The 16,909-nt window shown below is 47.9% G+C and overlaps 1 protein-coding gene across 3 annotated transcripts in view; it reads right to left on the bottom strand.

Annotated features, from left to right (window-relative positions):
- Med27 (mediator complex subunit 27) overlaps positions 1-16,909 on the bottom strand; it is a 182,628-nt gene that overhangs the window by 81,781 nt on the left and 83,938 nt on the right. The gene's annotated exons all lie outside the window — the stretch shown is intronic.

Genomic DNA, 16,909 nt, shown 5'->3' with positions numbered 1-16,909 from the left:
GGGATCTGAAGACAGCGGTGGAGGCTGGGGCTCAGCTGTGCCTGTGTTAATTAATCCCCTCAGGGCCAAGAGGTCAGTGAGACTTCATCCACAGGGCAAATCACTGAGACCACATACCCGACAGGACCACAAATACAAAAACGCGTCTTTCAATGACACAAGAACAAGAGGAAGAAAACACAGGTGGGTAGTTGAGTATCATGATATTGATACCTAATCCCTACCAACCTCTCTAATATAAACCTTCAAGCAAGGACGTACAACTCCTATAAGATGGTAGAATGTTTAGAAAGTGGAAAGCGTAATGTTTAAGCACAAGGGATCCAAATGCTCTGCTTTGATGGAGTCCTTCTCGATACAAGGACATACTACCCATATTTCAAGCTTCCCCAGGGCACTATGCTAATGCATGTTCAATGCTACATCTAAAACCCACTATCCTTCCAGCCACTCCATACCCAGTTCTTGCTGGAAACCCTTATTTACATGCCTATACCTTTCAATAAAGGTTTTTTTAAAGGAAGAAGTATACAACTTACACATATCATGTATGCATCATGACTTTGCTTTATCTGGATCTATAGTATTTGTAGATATTTTTACTTAAGCCAAAAAGGTTTGGGAAGGTGAAAAAGTTCAGATCCCTTAATCTTTTCTTTTGAAAATAAATTATTCATGAAGCTCTCTCCCTCAATCCCAAATGGTTAGGTTTAAACAATTGCTTAAAGTGCTGTTTTTAACTGAAGAACACATTATTCATAAAGGCCACAGCCCAGGAACACTCACTTGCTAACTGGCCGTTTTCATCTGATCAATGTCTTCACAGCTGGCATGCCACAGCGCGATGTGCCCCAGAGTGGGCCAGGGGCATTAAGCACCTGCCTCTCACAAACAAAGCAGGTAGGTTAATGGTCATTCCATAGTCCACATATTACCCTGAAAAATCTATCAGAGTGCAGCTTAGTCCGCCTTATCTGAGATGATTCTGGGGTGCTAAGCACAGTGGGAACCTTCCTGTAACAGGTTAATGGATCAATTTATTTATTTCAAATTTGTTCTTTTCAAGTTGAAACCACTAAAGACTTTGGAAGCAATCAGCTCAATAACCACGAGGCAAGGCCGGATCTGCTGACTGTGGCCCTTCTCTGTCACAGAGGGTTCCTAAGGCACTGCTGCTGGCTCTGGCTCAGCACAGGAGCACAGCAAGCAGGAGGCAAAGCATAGCTTCACTCCAGGTGTTCCTGGGATGGTTAAAATCTTGGCCTACCTTCCATTCAAAGATATCACCTCACTTTTCCCCAAACAAAACCCCAAACTTAAGGATCCCATTTAAATGACAAACCCTTAGGTCACTCCCATTTGTCAATAAGTGTTGTGAGTTTCTCAGAAAAACATGTCACTAACAGACCTGGGCCACCGTCACCGCCCAGTGGAAACTCTTTTCTAAATTAACACCCTTCCAGAGCAGTGAGGCACCCGTGCAAAGCAAACAAGCACCGCCAGCACAAGAGGGGCCCAAGGACGCGCCTGGGAGTGCATCCACTGTGCAGTGCGGCTCTGACACCTGAGACTGAATGTATGCTCCTGTGAATGGCCCCACTAAGGCAGAGTCTTCAGGCAGCAGCAAGAGGAAATTCTGTTTTGCCGAGTTTCAGATTATATGTAGCACGGCGAAAATCTAATGTTTCCCCTCATGCTATATATAACTACTTCTAATGAAATGACTGAAAATGCAAACTTTGGCTACTCTCTGTCAGTTACTACACTGATGCTGAGCAATGCAATGCAGCAGGTAAGAATCTGGACTTTGGACACTGACTCCCAAGTTCAAATCCCTGCTCTGACAGAATCAAAATCAGCTATGTGAAGTGTGTTAGTCAGCTTGTAACTGATGGGACAAAATTCCTGAGGCAATCAACTCAGAGGAAGGACGATTTATCTTGGCTCACAGTTTCAGAGGTTTCGGCTCCTGGTCAGCTGGCTCCATTGCTATGGGCCTGTGGCGAGGCAGAACATCATGGCAGGGAGCACACAGCAGAGCAGAGTTGCTCACCTCATGGTGGCCAGAAAGCAGAAAGAAAAGATAAAGGGGCCAGAGACAAGATACAGTTCCTAAGGACACAGAACTCACTTCCTACTGTTTTACCACCTCCCAATAGTCCATGGATCACTAACTATCAACCATCCCTCACTGATGAGGTCAGAGCCTCATGATGCAATCACTTCACCAAAGGCCCACCTCTGAACCCTGCTGCACGGGGGATCAAGCCCTCAAGCACTTTGGGGAACATTCCAGACTCTACCAGAGCAAGTCATAGAGGCTCTCTTACTACATGGGGGGTCTCTTGAGGATTAACTGAATTAGTAAACAGAATGCGCAGAAGAGACCCAGTGCCCGGCAGGACCGGTGAAGGCTCGTGTGGGCCATGACCACCTTCGTTCTTCACTAGCTGCGTGGCACTGTTAAACATGCTCATGTCTCAGTTTCTTCATCTGTAAAACAGGAAAATCTCTTCCTCACAGTGTGGTCAAACAACAACGCATGGTGTCTCAGCACCCAAGGTGAGCACGCGGCCACTATCACCATGACTCCATCAGTTATTGAACACTTTCCCACAGAGTTCCTTATTCTGTGCAAGAATAAACACTATGCCATAAGCTTATTCAAAATATAAACCCCAGGCCATTCCAATTTGTGGGTGTTAATTCAAAATTTCAGAAATGCAAGGTACTATTTTCAGAACTGTACTTCCCCAAGAAATCTCTCTACCATATCCCCCAGGACAGCAGCACCAGGAATCAACACCAGAACACCCAGGGCCCCCGCAACGGGTAACTGCACCATTGTTCCGAGTGTCTGTTTGCTTCCCTTCTGCTTCTACCCCTGGGGTGGATTTACAGCAGGGTCCCAACTCTGAAAATACTTGTCTCTTGACTCTTTTGTTTGGGAATTAGAATTTGTCTTAAACAGATATTTATACTTACAAAAATCCTCGTTCCCAGAGCCCAGAAGAGTCAAGAAGGAACCAGGCAGCACTGAGAGCAGGCCCACGGCTGCACAGTTGATAAAGGCAGGGTGGGCAAGCGAGCCCTGGCTTTGTTTCTGGCTCTGAGTTCATCTTTCTCCCCACCATGGCACGACTGAAGCACTGGGTCTGGATCTAGAGGTCATGGGATCTTACATACTAATCACTTTCTGTCTTTAACCACAGTGCAGGTACCCCCCGCCGCCCCCCCCCACACACACACACACAGAGAAGGGACTCCATAACAGGAGGAAACCAAGATGTCTGCCTTTTAGAACGATGTCAGTCCTTAATTCTGTATATATTTCATTACTAATTTAATATCTTAAATGGATTTTTCTTCTTGCATCTTTTAGAACCCTCATAATATCTTACAAAAAGATTTTTCTTTTGACTATTTTTTCAGGCTAATATCATCATAGGAAAAAGGTTCAGAGTTTTGGAAGAAGCTTCCCAGCTTCCAGGGTGGCAGGACCCCTACGGCACACTGGGCCATCACCACTCTAGCCCCAGGGGGATGCGGATGGAGCAGGCTAGCCCTGACACTCACTAAAGAAAGGAGAGAGAGCTCGGGAGGTGATGCAAGCCACGCACAGCGCTCAGCGGGGAGAGATGGCAGCACGTGGAGGGGCCACCAAGGCAGTCAAGAAGGCCTCTGGGGAAACATTTACCTCCCTAAATCTTCTCCTGGTAACCAGACAAAACAACCATAAGAGCAAGAGAGGAATGAAATCTTCTTTAAAACTCCCCCGAACACTGTGGGGCAGGCCAACTGGGGGTCAAGTGACAAGTGACTGGCCCTATACCTACAAGATCCCCAAACTACCAGGAAATACTCACCTCCTAATGTTTTAGGCCTACCCAAGTGGGGCCCTGGCCCAGTACGTCTGGGGACAGCTGTTAAAAGTGGGGCTTCTCAGGGCCTAAGTGCATATGATCACCAAGGGCTGCAGGACCCTCAGTGACTCCTCACTCAGAAAGGCAGATCCTTGGAGGGGGCTTGTGGTGGGGAGCAGAACTGGGCGTGGGGGTGGAGGGTTGCTGCGAGAAGGCTCAGGAGGGCAGCGTCTAGAGCAAGCCAGGGCAGCATACATGGCCTCTCAAGGCCAGTCCCCAGCACACCTAGAAGGCCTGGTGGTCAGGGAGCTCCAAGAGCCGGACCAGCGCATGGGTCTGGAGGGCTGCACAGGCTACCACACTCCCTCCCACCCAAGGGCAGAGCAGGAACATGACGCCACCCCACCCAGTGCTGGCAGAGAAAGCGAGGTGACGCTGCAGGGTTCTTGTCAGAAGGAGGTGACGGTCAGCAACTGCCAATAGTGACCAATTATTTCAAACTGAGACAAAGACATTAAGGAAACAACTAAACGATGCTTTGAAAAAATAGCACGAAGCAGTTCTCCAAAGCAAGCAGGCGGACAAGGGCACAAGAGGTGAGAGCTCGCAAAGCCAGTCCCCGTGAGGAGCAGCGCTGAGGTGACAGCAGACTGAAGGAAAGGTCAGCGCCTGGAGATACCAGGGAAGGCACAGGGAGATGCAGGGCAGGCGGTCAGAGATCAACGTGGAGTTTGTTTGGACCCTGATTTCAAAAAAACAAACAAAAAACAAAGCTAAGAAGGCATTTTCAAGATGACCAGGGACGTATGACCGTGGGATGGGATGACAAGAGGGAATCACTGCTGCGTGGGCTAAGCGTGATGATGGCATGTGATTATAAAAGCGATGCTCTTATTTTGTAGAAACAAGTACTCAGAGGCACACAACATGGCATCGGGGATTTGCCTTAAAGCCTTCAGCAGCGACACAGAAAAGCAAAAGCAGAAAGGAAACAAAGGGAAGAGAGAAAACCCAGCCAGCTGGTCTGGGCCTGGGGTGACTGTCCCCTGGGAATTCAGGTCCTATTCTCCGTCCATGTCTGTTTGCAAGTGCATGTGTGGGTGGGGGCTGTGCGCAGGTGGGAGGGGAGCTTGGCACATGCTCAGGCTCAGGAGGGTGGGGAGGTTCCAGGAACAAGGGAAAGCCAGGCAGCTAGACAAGCTGGGGGAACGGAGGGGCCTTAGTAGACAGAAAGTAAAGCTTGGAATTTGTCCTGAACATGTTGGGAAGCCACTTGATTCGTGTTCAATCATGAGGAACAAAATTAAATTCACACTGTGAAATGCTGGTATGGCTGCTGTGCATTCAGGCAGAGAGGAACCAGAGACCCTGGAGAGGTGGTACGCAGGACTCCAGGCAGACAGGAGGGTGGCCTGGCCTGGCCATCCCAGTGGAGACAGGGAAGGGTGGGCTCTGGGATCCTCTAAGGGTGGGTTAGAGATATTGCTAGCAGACTAGACTGGGGGGGGGTGGGGAGTGGGCAGGTGCGCATAAAAAAAAGGAGGCAGTTTCTCTTTTTGGCCATGTGATAACTGTCTGTCTGAATTTAACCCTTTTCCTAGAAATGAAAGGGAAACCTGGCAGTCTTGTGTCTATGTCCTAAAAGATGCTCCATGCAAGGGAGCCTGCATCTCTAAAAGGATATTTCCAGAGCACGGTCAGGTTTACACACTATCAAAGTCTGGGTTATGTGTGCCTGGGCGGAGGCCTCTCCCTATGAACAGATAATGAAGCCACAAGTGTGCAGATGGTGTAGGTAACCCTTGGGAGAGACCTCAATTCAAGGCTAATTACTCTACACACACACACACACACACACACACACACAGAGCCAGGTGTGGTGGCACATGCTTATAATCCCAGTTGCTCAGGAGGCTGAGGCAGGAGGATTGGAAGTTTGAGGCTTACCTCAGCAACTTACCAAGACCCTGTCTCAAAATAAAATGAAAAGGGTTGGGGACATAGCTCAGTAGTAGAGTGCCCCTGGATTCAATCCCAATACAGGTATAAAAAAGCAAGGGAAGGGAAAGAGGGAAAAGAGGAGGAGTACCTTCTCCTATGTGGACAGTGAGGTCAAATTTGATATTTCATTTTACAAATGGAACCAGTCTCGATATAGAGCAGTGCTTTTTAGATTATGTTAAAGTGCAGGAGCTTTAGTGGGTAGATTCTGTCCAGTGATTCCTTTATTAAATGCTGGTTTTCATGGATGCTGCACTGTAAATACAGATAGTCATAAAGAGATCCTTAGGAATTAAGAGATATAGCAAAGAAATACCCCGAGGCAGCAAAGAGCCAAAGTCTCCTCCACAGTGCCACACTGAAGCCTGAAGTGGCAGGTCCCTGTTACTACAGGACCTACACCAGGCCCCACACACCAGGACTTAGTAAGCGTTCACTGAGTGAATGAATGGCTCCTGTGGTCCTGCTTCCCTCCAGAACGCTCCAAGCCCCGGACAGAGGGGTAGTGCTGTTAGGGGAACAAGGTCAAGAAGACCGCTGGTGACAGTCACCACAAGAACTGTAGCACACAAAAGCTGCAGTCTGCGCACAGTAGCCAGCAGAGTTTGCCCCATACGTCCTTTAGGAAAATCAAATACAAATCAGGCACCACATTCAGACGGGAGAACAGGGAACGCAGAACTCAATCCCAGTGAGCCTCCCAGAAAGGGGTGGGGAGGCGGGTCCCCTCCCCTCCCTGAGGAAAAAGAGAGGTCCTGCAGGGACACAGGGCAAGGCTGGGAGAGCAGGCTGGAGGAGCTTCATGCAAGGAGTGACAGGGCCATGCTCTCTAAATACTTTCAGCCTGGAACAAGTAGAGGGTAGGTAAGCAGCTGCACGGTTCCAAAGACCAAGTGGGAACATGGAAAAAGCAAGCACGTAAGTCCTTGGTTGTGAAGCATTTCGAGTGGATGACAGGAAGCCTGAGTGCATGCAGGGAGGAAGCAGGGGGTGCTCTACCTTCAAGGAATCCAGGAACCCCAGCACGACGCGCACGTGATCAGCCAGCACGTAAACATGCAGCGCAAGGCTGGAAGCGCAAGAGTTTTTTTGATTTTCAAAACCGAATGCACTGAAATGGGTAGCAGGCAGTTACTATTACAGAACTTATAAACAAGGGAAACAATTTAACATAGCAACAAAATCTTCCCGTGCTCAAAGGCTCAGAGAAGGAAGACAACTGACACTACCCACCACTCATCATCCTGTCACCAAGTCCTTCCTGGGAGAAATTCTGAGCCCTGTCAGTACATGGCCCACTTTAGTAGGCATCCCTCCATCCACTGTGGAATGACTCGGACTCTAACAGGTGTCCTCCTCCAGGGAAGGTGACCTTGTCCCCAGCTGGAGGCACAGTCCTCAGTAGTCTGATTCTATCTAGTTTGAGGGTAATTTCAAGTTGCTTGGCAATACCTGGGATGCCAGCAGGCTCATGTGTGGCGGGCAGCCATTCTGGCCAATGCGACATAGGGAATGCTGCTGCAGGGTTTCCCGTGCCTGAGCAGGGGTCACCAGAAGAGGCAGAGCCACCTAGTTCTCTGCTTCACCTCAGCAGGAATGGACAGGCCACCGCCATCTTGCAAGCAGGCAGAGAGCCGGCCCAGGTGGACTGACGGTGGAAAGGGCATCCCAGGGCCACTGCAGTACGCAACTACACTGGCTTCTGAGATACACTTTCCTCCACATTTATTCATCTCTGAAGCCAGGTGTGTTTTATAACTGATAGTATGACATTGTTTAGTTGGCAATTATAGATTCAGAGATTATAAGTAAGAGATTTTGAAGCATAAAATAAGGGTGCATCTTATAGCTGGTAACAACTCAGAGTTTATGGAACCCATGTTACACTCTCCTCAGAGTTGCCCCACCTTGGAACTTCATGTTATACTAAACTGTCATGTTATAAATGAACTGCCTACTGTTTCAACTAGGCTACTACTGCTGTTAATTTAAGTTTGTTGGTTTCAGGGTTGCTGATATTTGTGGAAGAAAGTGCAAAGTTCAACCGAGGCACAGTTCAAGCAGGAATACCTTAAAGCCCTGTGCCGTTCTGGCCCCGCCTTGGCTGCCATTCCTGCCATGCAGTACTGGCACTGGACTCAGAGTTCAATGACCCTGGGAATTCTGGGGTATGAAATTATATCTGACCAGGTAGTGTTTTCTAGTGAGAAGGGGCCTTAGAGTTGGTGAGAGGTGACCCACTTGAACATGAAGAATGAGCCAGTGATAAAGCAAGGATCAGAACCCAGGACTCCTAACTTCCAGACCTGGGCTCCCGTCACACCCACTGGGCCCTCTTCTGCCCGCCTGCAGTTAAGAGAGTGTTACCTTTGACAATGTGTCACTGTGAGTTCTCCCAGTCATCTCTTAGACATTATTTTTGCACTGGATGCTATCTTGTCAGTTGAGCTGGGCCCCAATGAACATCATCTATTTGTCCCTTTGCTAGTTACTGCATTTGCAATCACTTCCTCCATGTTCCTCTAGATCTCTCTCTCTCATCTCCCAGCAGTTCTTAAGGGCACAGGGGCTGGGGATAGAGCTCAGTAGTTGGTAGAGTGCTTGCCTTTCATGCCTAAGGCCCTGGGTTCAATCCCCAGCACCACAAAAAAAAAAAAGAAGAAGAAAAAGAAAGAAAAGGGCATCTGCCTTTTTTTAAGACCAGCAAACTCAAAAGGTTTGGAGGAAAATTGTTTCAGATATCAAAACAAAGGTGGCTGTGGGTGTTTAATGGAACCCAAGTGATTTTCCATCCAATGTGCACGATTCTAGGTTTAACTCTCATCTATTTTCACATTGACCTTTAAGTCCATGTAAAAAGTCAAAAAAAAAAAAAAAGAAATTACTTTTTAGTTATTTGTGAAACTTGTTTTGGTTACTGATGTTTATTTATTCTTTCCTTTAAGTATGTGATTTAGAGAGGGTCTGCTGAATACTTCAGTCTTGGGCTACCTCAGAGCCAACCTTTTCAAAAAGGAATGGATCCCCAATTTTATCACCAAATAAATGGCAACTTAGCCTGTGCCTCCCTCCCCCTTTTACCCACTGCAAAGAGCCACCCCTGTTGCAGAGAGCAGGCAGCACCATGTCACTGCTCCTCCTACCTGCGGGCTCCCCCACCAGGCCTCGGCACCTCCCACCGGCATGGCAAAAGTGGACGGCGGTTTGCCACAAGCTAGAAAACCAAGGAAGGAGACTAAGACCGACTGCTATGGAGAAGCACTTTGGTAGAGTTCTGAGTTCTAATCCGGTTTCTGCTTCTAAGTCATCTCTCTGAGGTTTGGACTTTCTTGTTTTAATTGGGGGGTGGGGGGAGTGGTCCAGCTATCTATTATCTTATCACCACAGCCCTATCCTGTCACAGCTGCTGGATGAATCAAGTCAATCAAACCTTGTCACTGCCTTCAAACAGTTCACAGCTACGAGGCAAAGAGAAAACTAGGGACATGGAGAAAGCCAACAAGCTAAAGAAGGACAAAGGCAAACACATGGGCATTGTGTGGACACACTGTGTGGGATGGCTTGGCTGTGAGGAACAGGACACACCAAAACTAAGTTGAGGAGAAAGAGGGAGTTCACTGGTGGGACACCAGATGTCTGTCACAGATCCGAATGACAGGGAAGCTGCCAGCCCTCCAGGGGACAGAGACTAGAACCTCCAGGAACTAGGACCTAAGCAGCCCGCACCTCCTGGCCAGCTTTATCTGATTCTCCAGGGATGTGGTGGCCACAGCCTCGCCTGCTCCACACGGCCCAGTGCCCTCTGGAGCACCCTGGCTCACTCGTCTAGTTCCACTCGTTAGGGTCTGAGATGGCAGGCTCTGGGTTCTCCAGGAAGGGTTCAGGGGCACAGAGAAGACGGCTGACAGACAGCAACTGTCATGCCTGTGACAGAAGACTCTACACGGACCAGAGTGATGACACAGAGGGGGATTCGGGGAGACCTTAGAACTCTACTAGTCCAGCTCCTCATAATTAACGAGGAGGACACGGAGGTGAACGAGTCGGGTGGACCCAAGATGAAACCAGCCTCTTGTCCCACTCAGTCCACAAATATAAGCACAGGCCAGCTCCAAAACCTGGGACACAGGGGTTGTTATCCCCTCCCAGGACTCTACCCTGCTGTCGGCAAGCTGTGCTCTGAGGGGCAGAAGTCAAGGAAAGTGAACAGTGTGACAGCCACTGGCGGAGCATATCAGCTTAGCTAGCTCATCACTGAGACAGGGAAGGGACTCCTCCCAGGTTCCTAAATGCTAGTCCCAAAACCATGCGGAACCAAGAACAATGCCAGCACTCACCTGATCTTCATCACAGATCAGCCTTGCCAACTAATTAAAACCAGCCCTGCCAAGAAAGACAGGCAGTTTATGAAAGTCAGTGGAGAAACATCTTCAAAGTCTCTGTTTCCTTGACAAGCTAAACTTCTGAACAATTTGCTTCATCACTTACTTTGAAAATAATCTGTACATATAAACCCTTCCCAGTGGTTATGGAAAGAGCTACATCCAACCAAGTACCAGGGAGCACAGCAACAGCCCAGGCTGGCCTGTCTCTAATCGACAACGCTATTATCTAATCAGAAAAGACTCAGAAACACATCATTATGCTGCAGGAACATTATAATTATAAACAGAGGCCTTCCTCCTTTCTGCTCTCCCAAGCCCTGATCACAGCACAGTTATTTCAAGATTCAACTTGCAGGAGCCCCATTTAAACAGGAAAGGCACTAATTGGGACTCCAGCAGCAGCTGTACTGCTTTGATTTCAGTAACAGGATGAACTTGAGCAGAATTCCTTATGGCCCCGCCACAAGGGCCAGTCGGAAGGTCAGCCCTTCAACCGCTTGCTCCTCCAGCCAGCCTTCTGCAGCCTTACTCCACAGGTGCTTCTCTGAGAACACTCTGACTGTCACGGAGCAGTCAAGAGACAGCACAACAGACCAAGCAGGGAAGTGGCAGCTCTGAAACCAGACGGGTTGGGTCAAAGCCTGCCAGAAACAGTACGATCCTGCAAGTTAGAAAACTGAGGTTCCGTGACCACTTGCCATTACTATGTAGCCTCAGGAAATCTTTTGGGGCCTCATTTTCCTTGTCTGTAAAAGTAGTTGGTCTGGACGATTGCTATTGCTAAGGAGCGTTCTAACTCTGAAAACCAAGGTGGAAGTGATCAGATTTATCCAACCCAGCCCCAGCACCCCTCCAGCTCTCAGGCAGCACAACCCTTTGCTCGGGCTGGCCAGGACAGACAGCCTCTCCTCTTCCCTGGGAGCTGGGGGCCATCTCTCAAGGGGATTCTGAAATGCAGTGTACACATCTGCTCCCCAATATCCTAAGGCTGCTCTAGGTCCATGTAAAGGCTAACTCATCCCCAAAAGGAAAATTCCTAACCAAAATAATTACAACAATTTCATTTTTAAAATGATTAGAAAAAAAGGTGAGTTGGTCACTATCAAAAGATACAAGGGTTAGCAACTCTACTTTGAGGAAAACTGGTACACAAGGGGAAAGAATCGCGGATTTGCTCTGCTTGTCCTATCCAGTTATACCACAGGGCAAACACAAATGGATGGCATGGGAAGTTCCTCAGCTTCCAGCTGTCAGAGGAACAGGGAGGATAGCATAGCCATATCTCTGTACCCAAAGGCATCCAGACAAGCTGCTACCATCATCAAAAAGAGAGACAACCAGACATTTGTGCCTCCTGATAAGAAAGTAGCCTTGTGAAAACATGACTCCTGCCGAGCTTCTTGATCTGGCCCTCAACTCACAGTACACAGAGAACAGGGGCACAGGCCCAAAGACACCATGGGGGTGGAGCCGGCAAAACCCAGATGATGGAAAACCTGGTTCCTCCAACAACACAATTTCAAGAAGAGATCAGATTTATCCAACCCAGCCCAGCACCCCTCCAGCTCTCAGGGCAGAAAGAAACAGAAAATTAAAGACAGGAACAGTGGAAAATCTATAAAGAGACACAAGAAACACGTCAATCACAAGATGGGGATGGTATCTGGACCCAATTCAGATAGAGCAAATGACAAACCCCGGGGGAGAGCCGGGAAGTGGAAAGCTCGCAGGACAGGGCAGCCGATGCCGTGAACTGCGGGGAGTTTTATTTTAGGCGGGAAAATCATGTTATGGTTATGCTTCCTTAAAAGTCTTCACCCTTTACATATCTTTGTACTTTAGAGACCCCTAGTGAAGGAGTTATGGATGCGTCTCGGATTTGTTTCAAAATAACACAAGAGGCTGATGGGTGCTGGGTGTGCGCACATTCATCATGATGTTCTGTCTCTTCTGTATTCAAAGTTCTCATGAAATTGTATTAAAGAAAAAAGCATTTAAGAAAGTGACTGTCCTGTGCACGAGTCCACCCATGCAAACCTAAAACCCGAGCCTTCCACACGGGGCTAAAACAGGCTAGACACGCTGCTCTTCACAACTGCGGGTCTGCGCAAGCCCCCTCAAGGAGCCCTTTATTCGCAGTTTTTAATTCTGTACACAGAGAACTGCCGCAGTCTGGCTGGGCACAAAATCACGAGCCACTCAAGCAGGAACAAAGTTTATTTTTTGAAACTGCCGCCAATGTCCGGTACCGCCTGGGAAGATTTTTTCCACCCACGCGGCCTCCTCCCGGACCGCAGAGAGAGCTCCTCCCCCGGAACTCCCTCCTACTGTACTTCCCCAACCAATGGGAACTCTCCAGGAGTCCCGTAGCCGGCCTAGGTGAACAGCAGGAGTCCAATATCCATATGAATGCAAATCTTAACATAATCATATCATCTCAATGGCTAGCTGGCGTCACCTTTCCACCAAAAATGCCATGCATCATATACTTGGCTCTTAGCAGAGAACTCTCCACAGAGACAATTTTCTGCTGTCTATAATAGAGCTAGATCCTATCTACCCTTCTTCCCATAATCCTTGCCCTTCCCTTTTCTACCTCAGAGACCCAGAGATGACATGGGGAAAGAGCCCTTCAGGATCCTGAATGTCACGACCATGGGATTGTGGAGCTACAACTACCTTATGACAATCTGGTACACCACAGAGGTGAAGGTGCCCCCTCTCTCACTGCCTGTTTCCTTTTTTGCCCAGCTGTGTCCTGGGACTCAGGAGCTCCCTGGGTATTGACTCAGCTCTCCTGAGGCACGGGGCTGGAGGCCGGGGACACCCAATTTAGGTTAATCACGGGACCTCTGTCTCACCATTTAAAAAAATATCAGTTAACCAATGATTTGACCAAACCAGTCTCAGAATACCTTTGCAAACTTATTTTAAGCAGATTAGGGAACTTACCAACATTCACGTTTTCCTTTAAGTATTAGAAAAAATGGAAGCTAACAGCATACACTGTTTTTCCAACTAAGCTACATTACTTACTTGTTACTAAATATTAAAAGATGTTCTAAAAATATCTGAATGTTAGTGCTGAAACCAGATCCCTCGGGGAGTGCTGGTCCTGCTGTTCTCTACTTATCCCCTTGTACACTGCCTGGAACATGGCAGGTACCACAGGAAACACCTGTTAAGGAAAGACACGTGAAGGAGTGCTCTTAACTCTTCTGTTTCAAAACAGAAAGTTCATGTTAAACTCCCATGGAAGCATCAGCTCAGTGGCACAGCCACTAATCCTAGATATTCCTTCCCTCAGAATGGGCTCTTTCCACTAGTCCATACTAACTCTTTGCAGAGCAGCAATTCGCACCAGAGAGGTAGTGGGTAGACGGGTAGATGGTTGGGCGGGTGGACAGAGGGGTGAATGGACAGATGGACAGATGGGTGAACGAGTAGAAGACAGAATAGATGGATGGATGAAATCTGCCCTGAGGGTTCTACAGGACCTTTTTACCCTCAAAACCTTAGGCTATTTGGTCTACCTAAATAACCATTTAACTTTTAATTTAAAACTTAATATAACTGTACAATTTTCCAATTCAGAACTACAGCCTCAAACTTGAACTGTTCCTTTCAATGGTTTGTGGTCTCTGATTAACCACAAGTACAAATATATCACTACCAGGACAATGTGGTTTCTTGGGAAGACAGTAGTAATATGTGTGTGCTGACACACAGGTAAGAGCCCTAACATGAAAACGGACTTTAAAGAGGGGAGGGAGGGAAGGGGGGGAGAGGGCGTGAGAGGGCGTGAGGGCCACTTAACAAGAGCCCTAGTTCACTTTAGAAATAAACTAGCCACCCTGTTCATCACATATCAAATGTTTGGCCAGGCAAATTTTTCCTCTCATTTGGAGCACACTGATTTTGACCTCAAAACATAAACTACTGCAATCAGCAGAGGCTGTGATGATGAGGAGATTCCAGCATCGAGGAGATGAAAACAGACTGGCAGGCACCAGCTCCCAGACAGAGCAAGCATTTCATGTGTCTGCACTTTGTCTTTCCATAAAACAAATGGGACCTCAGGGCAAAAAGGTAAGGGGTACACAGGAACACATCGCTCTCCACTTATCAGGCAGAATCTGACAGTCGGCGGGTATGCTTCCCAATTAGTTCTTAAAAATAAGAGCATGATATTCAATCATTCTGTGAACCATGCTCTTCTTGGAAACTCTTAAAATGGGCTGTGACTGTTTGCTGGAAAAGCTCTACAGAAACATTAGCCTGCCTAGTCCCATAAAGAAAAAAAAAAAAGGCACAAGAATGTTGAGGTTTAACCACTTCACTGCTGCCAAGGAGCGGTCTGAGCTCAGTGGCTTCTGATACTCCTGGCAGCAGACAGCAGGCAACTCTCAACAGCTCAACGGAGCAGATTAAGAAAATAAAACCCTGGGGGAAAAGTTTAAGTCACCCAAATTTTTTGACAGAATTTACATGTTTGAAAAGCAAGGATTAAACTCCAGGATTTTACAAGAAATCAGCATAGCTTTCTTTATTGAGTGCTAAATCTGGATGAGGGTATCATGTCTTGAAGCAGCAGGACTCCTAATTTCAACAAAGAACACCACTGAAATTGCTACCCAAAATATAAATACCATCTCAGAGCTGTTGGCTAGGACTCACATTTTGTTACTACATGAAACTTAATTTCACACCTTGTATAAACATTTGCTCATTCACAGCAATTGTTGCAAGTTTTAAGGAAAACTACTATTTGTCTTGGCTAAATTACAATAAATCACATCCTTCTGATTTTCCCAAAGGGTGATGGTTAAAGACGTTTTCCTTCAAAACTGGCATAAGACATGTGTAAAACTGCCTGGAATCTGGGCCCATGTGCTAAAATGAAACCAAAATACAATCTCCGATAATGAAGAAGTCAAACACATATGAAAATGCACAGATGATCCAAAATCCTCTCTCTTGGTTTATTTTAAACGTGGCCATTTGTGAGAGCCAGTCCTAGCTGAGCGAGCTGCATAGCTCTTTCTTCATCACTACTTCCAGAAGGAAGGACCAGTCTAAAGGAGGAGGACCAGGAGGGGCTCATCATTTACACCAACCTGGGGCTGAGGCTGGTCCACACTCACCATGGCAGAAAGGCAATTTACCACACCAACACAGCCACAGAGTGAAGCCAAGAAATGAGAACAGAGGGCTACCGCAGCTCTGCGGGCCCCGAGTCATCCTGCTACCACCCAAAGGCAGCAAGAGATGCAAAGAGGGGCACACTGCCAGGTAAGGGACTTTCTAAATGAAAAACAGGCCTTAGGTTTCCTACCAAATTTGACAAATGTCCCCATTTTTCTTTCTACTTTATTTTGAAGTGGCAGAAAGGAGATTCCAGTCAGAGGGAAGCATCCGGGGAAGGGTGAGCCCAATACCCCAACCCCACCTGACCCCACTCCCAACTCCAGCAAATGTGCATTAGCAGCAGCGGGCAGAGCCGACACCATTTCTTGTGCAACTCCCATGCTCTTCTGTGTGTGGTCTGCCAACTGACAGCCCCTGAAGAACACTTGGTGGTATGTCTGTCCTGGTGATGTCTCCTCCTCTTGAGTCTAGGATGGCTTTGTGACTTGCTTTTACCAATAAAACGTGGTGATGCTGACAGGTGTCAGTCCCAGTCCTAAGCATCAAGAAAGCTCAGCAGCTTTTGTCTTCACACTCTTGGGAACCTGGGCTCCACATAAGAAGCCCAGCTCCTCTGTTCAAGAGGACACCTGGAGAAGCCACCCAGAAAGGGAGAGGAGGACTGAGGCCATATGGAAAGAATATCAGCTCCCAGCCATCTATGGGCTGACAGCAGCTCCATCCGTGACCAGGGGCAAGTCTAGAAGAAGCATGGACCAGCTGGGCCCAGACCAGTTTGCAGAACCATGAGTACATAAAACGTGTTGTTTTAAGTTTTGGCATGATTGGTTACCAAGGAAAAGGCAAGTGATTCAACACGTACCATTTCATTGATTATGACAACCACTCAGGAAGCAGGCGCTGCCAGCATCATTCTACATACCGAGGAAGAGGACACAAGTGACGTGGTCCACAGCTGCTGCAGGGGGCTGATTTGAACCCTGGAGATCTGACACTGGCTGCTCCTCTAAATCAGGGAGTGCTGGTCTTTTTCTTAAAGGTCCTAAGTGTAAATATTTTCAGCTCTGCTGGCCAGATGACCTTTGCTGCAATGACTGACCTCTGTGCAATCCAGCTCTGGCACTGAAGCAGCCACCTGCTATCTGTAAATGAATGGGCGTGGCTGTGCTCAAAGAACACTTTATTGACAGCAGCAGGAAGCCAGCAGGCCTTGTTTGCCAAGTGCTGCTTTAATGAACCACCTGAGGATTCTGTTACAGTGCAGTCCCCTCCTGGAGCTCAGCGAGTGGATCTCTAGTCAGTTTCCAGAGCCGCAGCCCACACTTGGCCTCAGGGCACCAGGGGCTACCAGGGAGCCCACACTTCTGTGGCCCAGGCCTGAAGCCTGCCGCTTTCTGCGCTTTCTCCTACTGCACACTTTACAACCCCGGAGGGAAAGTTCATCTGGACACCATTTTACAGAAGTGGGAAAGGCGAAAGGAGCCACCCAGGCCTGGCACTATTGGGAAGAAG

Source organism: Marmota marmota, unplaced genomic scaffold, assembly GCF_001458135.2.
Source record: "Marmota marmota marmota unplaced genomic scaffold, marMar, whole genome shotgun sequence".
Lineage (NCBI taxonomy): Eukaryota > Metazoa > Chordata > Mammalia > Rodentia > Sciuridae > Marmota > Marmota marmota.
The sequence above is the reverse complement of the archived record's forward strand: the minus strand, read 5'-3'. Positions and strand labels throughout refer to the sequence as shown.